Source organism: Dipodomys spectabilis, unplaced genomic scaffold (assembly GCF_019054845.1).
Source record: "Dipodomys spectabilis isolate Male_0828 unplaced genomic scaffold, ASM1905484v1 ptg000589l, whole genome shotgun sequence".
NCBI classification, from domain to species: Eukaryota; Metazoa; Chordata; class Mammalia; order Rodentia; family Heteromyidae; genus Dipodomys; species Dipodomys spectabilis.
In genome coordinates, this window is record NW_024871266.1 from 699,903 (window position 1) to 708,743 (window position 8,841).

Here is an 8,841-nt window from a genome sequence, read left to right on the forward strand (position 1 = left end):
CCCCCTCCGCGACCCCTCCGTCACCCCCCCTCCCGAACCAAAGTTGTAAAGTTTGTTTTTGACATAATGACTTGTACATCTCATTGTTGCAATGGATCCACCCGTATCCCTATTTAAATGATTTGTTTTTCCCCTTCCCCTCCATAAGTTAAAACAACATTAAATACAGTGAAAGCAGGGGTTATACTGTGGGGGAAGGATATATGAAACAACAACGAAATAATTTTATAACTGTGTTAGAAACAATCGCAAGAAAGAAAAAAAAAACATTTGAGTACATATCTTAGGGTTCATTCCCCTAACATCAACTTATCTGACCTTTTCTGCTTAACTCAGACATATACTAGATATTGCAAATAAGGGAAAACATGGGACCTATGTTTATCTGAGCCTGGCTTACTTCACTTAATATAATTTTTTCCAGGTCTTTCCATTTCCTAACAAATGGGGCAGTGTCATTCTTTCTGATGGAGGCATAGAATTCCATTGTGTATGTATGCCACATTTTCTTGATCTTGGATTGCTTTCTCTACGGAATTGAGGAATATTGTTGGGATTTTGATGGGTATTACATTGTCAATTGTTTGGGGGCAGTATTGCAGTTTTCACAATGTTATTTCTTCCAACCAAGAGCATTGAAAGGCTTTAAAGTTTTCACAGTAGAGGTCCTTCTCTTTTTATTTTAATTAATTCCTAGCTTTGTTGTTGTTGTTTTGTTTCGTTTAATATGATTTGAATTTGAGGCAAAAACATTTGAGGTTTTATTTTGGATTTCATCGCGGATCTTCCCATTGTTGGTAACACAGAAAACCTACTGATTCTTGTGGGTTTTATACCCTGCTACATTGCAGAAGGTTCGTATCACCTTTACTAACTTGGGGGAGGAAGCTATAGGGTCATTTAAATACAGGAGCATTTAATTTGAAAAAAGGGATAGTTTTATTTTTTCCCTATTTAGAGCCCCTTTATGTTTTTCTCTTGCCTGACAGTCCACTACTATATTGAAGAGTAGTGGAGAGAGTAGACATCCTTGTCTCATTCCTGATTTTAATGCCTTCATGCTTCCACCGTTAGGTACATGCTAATTATCTCTTTGTCATATACATCTCTGTATTATATCGAGGAAAGTTCCATGCATTACTAGTTTCTCAGACCTTTTAATCATAAAGGGGTATTGGAGTTTGTTAAAAACAATTTCTATATCCGAACAGGCAATCATGTGCTTCTTCTTCCTGCTTCTGCTGATGGTTTGTATTATGTTTATTGACAAGTATAGTGAATCCAATTTTATCCTAGAATGAATCTTGTTTGATCATACCATCGATACCAACTGTTTTTTCCATGAACTACCTCGTCTTCTCAGAATTTATTTATCTTTTTTTGCAGTCTCCATGAGTTATTTTGCTAATCTTTGGTTGGTATCATCTTATTTACAAATTTCCTTGTAGAGGTTTTGTATGTTTTCATTAATCACATTTTTCAGCAGTATTTGTAATGTTTTTTGAAAACTATCTTCCAGGTCCTTGATTGTCTGTTCTAATGCCTGTTTATTAACTGTGTGAATTATACTACCTTGACATCATTTTTCTTGTATTTTTCTGATTTGTTCTGTCCATTTGGAGGATTTCTTCGTTCTCATTTGGAGTATCTATGATCTTAATATGTGACTCTATGTTCTTGGTTGATTTGCCAGGAGTTAGTTTGATCTTCTGTTGTTATTTATTGTTCTGGAATTAGGTTTTCGTTTAGATCATTAAGTGGAGGAGTAGAGGTCAGTTGTGGTGAGATGTTGTGATGTTAATATTTGTGGTTCCAGTGAGAGTTTGGACTGTCCAGTGGTATGGTGAATTGTCTCTGTGTTTGGATGTGACACTGTCTTGTACACTTTTGTTCCTTCTTTTGTCCCATGTGGTCCTTTTATTCCACACTTTAGCTGTGTTTTGAATATGTTAGCCAACACAGTCAAAACAGTCACCTGCCTGACTAAATATCTTTTCATACATTTCCATTTTCTTTTGAAGACAGTATAAAATCTTCTTTTGAATTGTGTAGCTATATATAGATACACAATTGTAGCTGCCGTGGTGTGAACCTCTAGAAATGTAGTACCTGCTAGGACTCTAAATCTCTGATTGATTAGAGAGAGCTAGAGTAATTTTCTGTTCTTATCCTGCCATTGATTTTCCTCTTCCTCAGGTTTATTTTTTATATTGTCGATTTTTTCATATAATTTAGGATTGGTGATATTGTATCAGGTTATTTTTGTTTTTCTGTTTCTGTTACTTTGAAATAGTGATTTCAGGCTTGTATAAAGTGAAAGAATATGAAATGTATCTTATTACATTGAAGGAAAGGGAGTAAACATTTAAAACTATTTGCTACAATAAATTAATATTAAGAAAGCTAATTAAAATAATTACTTATTTACTCTTCAGAGGATGAGTATAGTCCTCTTGGATATCTTGGAGGAAAAGATTTTAGACTCATTACAACTGATGCCTTACTTTGAAATTACTGGCTAAACTTTCTTATTCAGAAAGGGGAAAGTGCCATTTCTTTCATATTAGTATTATAAAATCACAATAGCTGTATGTTGATTGTTTTCCTCTACTATTTTCAATCCCATTCTTCATTAGCTATCTAAGGCTTTGAATGACCAATTCCTTAAAATATCACTACTGCTTATATTGTGATGTAAATCTCAGTAATATTAATATGAAAAAATCTCTGAATCTCATCTTGAGCTACATTCATAAGAAATTTATGCAGTCTCAAGGAAGAAACCTATTTTAGTCTTTTCTATGTTTTAATCAATAAATCCATTCTTTTTAGAAATATGTTCTCATCTTTTATATTGCTCCAGTAAACATCATGTATTTCAAGTACTTTTACTGCAATAAATATAAAGTTTGTAACAGGAAGACAAACCTTCCCATTATCACTTTAAAGTAAATCCTTGGAGACTATTTTATATATTAAAATAAAAAAGTGTAATGCACATGTTTATACATGATTAATCTAATGATTAAGTCACGTAGACATAAGAACAACCGAAGTCTCAATTTACTTAAAGGCACAAAAATATTAGTGTTCATGAATATCACTCATTTTTAGAAAATGACTAGTCAAAACAAAGTTTGTATTATATTTGAAATTTTAAAATTGAAAATTACACCCAGATTTGCTGTGAATATCGTTTCCAGGAATACATTTATTCAGCAACAGAGAAAGAAAAAATATAAAGGTTTGAAACATAGAATGAAAGATGTAGAAGCAGACTGTCGTTAAGATGATAACATTCAAAAAGTGTGATTTATCCATTCATCTATTGAGGGATATCTGGGTTTGCTATGGTAAATAATGCTGCAATAAACATAGACGTGCTGGTTGATTTAGTATAGTCTTGTTTGTGATCTTTTGGGTGAATGCCCAAAAGTGGGATTGCTGGGTCATAGGGGAGTTCTATGTGGAATCTTTTGAGAATCTTCCATACTGCTTGCCAAAGTGGTTGAACACATTTACACTCCCACCAACAATGCACTAGGGTTCCCTTCTGTCGACATCCCCTCCAGCATCTATTGTTGTTAGAGTTCTTGGTTATAGCCATTCTAACTGTAGTGAGGTGATATCCCAATATTGTTTTGATTTGCACTTCTTTTATGGCTAGGGAGTTTGAGCATTTCTTCATATGTCTATTGGCAATCCTTCTTTCCTATTCAGAGAAGTTTCTCTGTCAGTCTTTAGCCCACTTCTTATTTATACAAAATGGAATTCTATGTCTCCATCAGAGAGAATGACATTGCCCCATTTGTTAGGAAATGGAAACACTTGGAAAATTTATATTAATTGAAGTACTACAGGCCTAAAGAAACATAGGTCCGTTGGTTTCCCTTATTTGCAATAACTACTATATGTCTGAGACAACCAGAAACGGTCAGATAAATTGATGTTAGGTGAAATGATCCCCAAGATAAGGACTCAAATGGTTTTCCTTTCTTGCTATTCTTTCTAATATATTTATGAGATGATTTCTTTGTTGCTATGTATGTCCGTCCCCCACGGTATATTCCCTGTTTTCACTGTACTTGATGTTGATATAATTTGTGGAGGGGAAGGGAAAAAACAAATTGTTTAAATAAAGATACGGATGGATCCATCGCAACAATGAGATGTACAAGACATTATGTTGAAAAATGTACGTTACAACTTTGACATGGGGAAGGTTGGGGTAGTGGGGCAGGGAGGAGACGGAAGGAAATAGAAGATGCAATCCAAAAATTCATATGGAACAATAAAAGACCACGAATACCAAAAACGCTCCTCAACGGAAACAACACTGCAGGAGGAATATCAATACCAAATTTCAAACTCTACTATAAAGCCATAGTAATGAAAACAGCTTGGTACTGGCAAAGAACAGACCTCAGGACCAATGGAATACAATTGAAAACCCAGAAATGAACCCACAGACCTATAGCCATCTAATATTCGATAAGGGAGCTAAAAAAATAGAATGGAAGAAAGATAGCCTCTTCAGTAAATGGTGCTGGCAAAATTGGTTAACTACTTGTAGAAAACTAAAGCTAGATCCTTACATATCACCCTGCACCAGAATCAACTCCAAATGGATCAAAGACCTCGAAGTCAAAGCAGACACTCTGAAAATATTACAGGATGGAATGGGAGAAACCCTAGGTCTCCTTGGCGCAGGCCGAAATTTTCACAACAAATCAAAGAAAGTTTGGACAAATGGGATTGCATAAAGTTGCAGAGCTTCTGCATGGCAAAGGACATAGCTAGCAAGATCAATAGAAAGCCCACGGATTGGGAGAAGATCTTCACTAGCCATAGAACAGACAAGGGTCTCATATCTAAAATATACTTGGAACTCAAAAAATTAAATCCCCCTAAAACAAATCCTCAAAGAAACAACTGCCCAATAAATAAGTGGGCTAAAGTCTTAAAGAGAAACTTCTCTGAAGAAGAAAGAAGGATGGCCAATAGACACATGAAGAAATGCTCAACATCCCTAGCTATAAACGAAATGCAAATCAAAACAACATTGAGATACCACCTCACTCCAGTTAGAATGGCAAAAATCAAGAACTCTAACAACAACAGAGGCTGGAAGGGACGTGGACAGAAGGGAACCTTACTTCATTGTTGGTGGGAATGTAAACTTGTTCAACCACTTTGAAAAGTCGTATGGAGATTCCCCAAAAGACTTCACATAGAGCTCCCCTATGACCCAGCAATCCCACTTTTGGGCATTTACCCAAATGTTTACAAACAAGACCACATTAAAGCTATCAGCACAACTATGTTTATTGCAGCATTATTTACCATAGCTAAGATATGGAACCAACCCAGATGACCCCCAGTAGATGAATGGATCAAGAAAATGTTGTATATATACACAATGGAATTCTATACCTCCGTCAGAAAGAAAGACATTGCCCCATTTGTTAGGAAATGGAAAGACTTGGAAAAAATTACATTAAGTGAAGTAAGCCAGGCCCAAAGAAACATACGTCCTATGGTTTCCCTTATTTGCAATATCTAGTACATGTATGAGTCAAGCAGAAAAGGTCAGATAATGTGATGTTAGGAAAATGAACCCTTAGATATATATTTTAATGCTTTTTTTCTTTCTTGCATTTGTTTCTAACGCATTTATAAGATTATTTGTTTGTTGCTTTGTATGTCCCTCCCCCACAGTATAACCCCTGATTTCACTATATTTGATGTCAGTATAACTTGTGGAGGAGATGGGGGAAAACACGTCGTTTAAGGATACAGGTGGACCTGTTGCAACAATGAGAAGTACAAGTTGTCATGTCAAAAATGAGCTTTACAACGTTGGTGTGGGTGGGGAGAGCGGGGAGGATTGGGTGTGGGTGTGGGTGGGGAGGCTGGGAAGGGAGGTGAAGGGTAAACAAAGGAGAAGGCTGCAATACTTGATAAGAAATGTACGCATTATCCTGCCCATGTAATTGTAACCCCTCTGTAAGGTATTTTAACAATAAAATGTGATTTATTCAAAAGTACTATAAAAATTTATAAAAGGATTTGTGATCAGAAGTGATAGGTAAGAAAAGTAACTGTAACTATATATGTAAATTTAGCTTTCAATATAGGATGACAAGTTTTCAATAAATGAGCCTATAGGATATGATTTTTGTATCTCTAACGCACATCCAGTATTCTACATTTTCCCACATTGCCTCGTTTTCTTACCTCTATTCCTGATCAATATTCTACTTTCATGATATCAATTGCTACTAAAATAACAAGTTGGATTTTTTTTGGTTTCTAGATCCAATAAATTTCAGTAATTTGGAATAGTATCATAAATTCATAGAGTTTGACTTGAATGTCAAGTTTGAGGATACTGTATTCAGGGTACTGTGAATTGGCCTGAAGCAGCCAGGAACATATTCTGAATACACATAACCCCCGGGACCCCCAGCTAAACAGGCCATAGCCAAGAGAGGAGATGGGGCAGTTCCCGTCCTCATCCTTCTTTCTCTGGCACCTGCTATAGCATATGTTCAGCTCAACTTGGTGGAAGGGAAGGGAGGACTGGCAGATGGTATGGAACCTGGGAAAAGGGGATGGGACCAAATTATCTCAAAATAGGGCTGTCCTGAAATGGCTGCCATGGGGGTCAGAGTTGAAAATGGAAAATCAAGGAATGAAGAACAGGGGTCTCACTTACCTCGTGATGTCCTCTGAGGATGGCTCCAACAGCTGGGTCCACACTTAGCAGGAAGGCCATGTGGTATAGCTGAAGATCACTCAGGCTTCCCCAGCTGCTGTGGCAGGCATAAAACCTGTTGAGAGAAGGAGGGAAGGGATGCACCTCAAACCCCATAAATGCCAGTGAACATAGAGTAAACAAGTAATCCTGAAGCTCTACAACCCTTGCTGGGAGGGGAGGCAGGGAAAACTCCATTCTTCATCCATTAGGTATCTAGAGCATTGAATGACCAATTCCTTAAAATACCTATATTGCTTATATTGTAATGCAAATCTCAGTAATATTAATATGAATATATCTCTGAGTCTGCAACCACCACAACTGGGTTCAGACCAGTTTGGCACCACTTCTGTGTGTTGTGTGTGGACACACACACACACACACACACACACACACATTCCCTCACCTGAACATGTTCCCACAGGGGGGGTTGAACCAGGAAGTGGACAGGGAGGAGAAGAGAGAGTGGGACACTGGGGTCTAAGGTGAATGGGGTTGAGGGTGGTCAGGGAGAGGGAGTTATTCCCCACTTACCTAAATTCATGGCTGTCCAGGGATGGCTCCTGGAGATGGGCCCACACTCACGAGGAAAGTGGAGGTCCTCCATGTTGACATTGAAGAGTCAGCAATATTAACTCCAGTACCAGCAGATGCAGTTGAACTGAGCAAACAAGCATGTTACAAAGTGGAATGGTGGACAGGAAAGACTCTGAACCCCTGCTTTCCTTCTCCAATGATTATTTTGCCTTGGTTCAGTCCAATTGCATCACATTCATATGTGCATGCCATGCACATCCTCTCACTCAGAAGGGGAAGGAATGGGGGAAGGATGAGAATGGGTGGCAGAGGAAGCAAGGGATGGAGGATGGAGTGAGGAAAGCAAAGGTTAGGGAAGCAACTGGAGTGAGGAAGCATGGTTAGGGGTGGGCAGGTGAAACAATTGATTGTGGGAAGGGGAAATATGGGGTGGGGGTGGGGATAGCAGAGGTGTAGTGAGGAAGAAGGACACAGGTGGACAACCTGGCAATAGAAAGGAGGAGAAGAAGACAGGTTCAGCCCACTTAACATTTAAGAGCCGTGTCGTAGGGATGGCTCCTGCTGAGGAGCAGAGGAGAGAATGGAGAAAAGGGTAATGGAGGGGGGTGAAAGGTGGCACTCACTTACATTGACTCTGGGTCTTTGCTGATTGCTCCAGCAGTTGACTCCACAGTGACCTTGAAAGTGGAAATCAGCTGGCTGGTGAAGCCAAAGAGGGCCTGGGGAACCACGTCCCTCTAACAGATGCAGCACCAGTTGGGAGAGGTGGCATCTTCCTCAGCTCCAACTGCTGGAGGCGCAGCAGTTGCTTCATAGCAACCGTGACTACTGGGGGTTAACCAGAAGGGGATGTTGTTGAACTCTAAGCTCCTATCTTCTTTCTATGGAGGAGCTACATCCTCTCACCCATGAATTTTCCTACACTGAGAGGGGTGGGGCCGGGTTTAGGGTGAGGTTCAGACCTACAGGTGTGGGGAGGAGGAGACTGGTGGGAGTGGGGCCCCATTACATTGGAACTGGGTCCTCTAGGGTTGTCTCTGGCAGCTGGGTCCACACATCCCTAACCCAGTGAAAGTTTGAGGGTCACTAGAGGGCCAGGGAATGGGGTATGGGTGGCCTGTGTGATAAGGAGCAAGGGATTGTGGTGGGCCAGGTGTTGGTGGGAAAGGGGAGCCTGTCAGGGGATATTGGGTTCCAGGAAGAGGAGATGGCGCACTTCAGTTGAAAATGGCCTGAGATGGGAGGCTCCCACAGGGTAGCATAGAAGAAACTGGAAAGAGAGGGGTTTAGGAGAGAGGGGTTTAGGAGAGGGGGTTCCCTTACCTCAAATCGAGGTCATCATGGGATATTGTCTGTAGCTGGGCCCACACTGAGTAGAAAGATGGAGATCCAGGTGTTGAAGCTGAAGATCCCTCAGGAAGATGCAACACTGGTTGAGGAGATGGAGGCAAGATCTTCATCTCCAGTCCTGCAACTGCCAGCAAACTCAGGTAAACCAGAGAGCCCTGAGGCTGTCCAGGCCTTAGCCAGGAAGGGAGGATGGG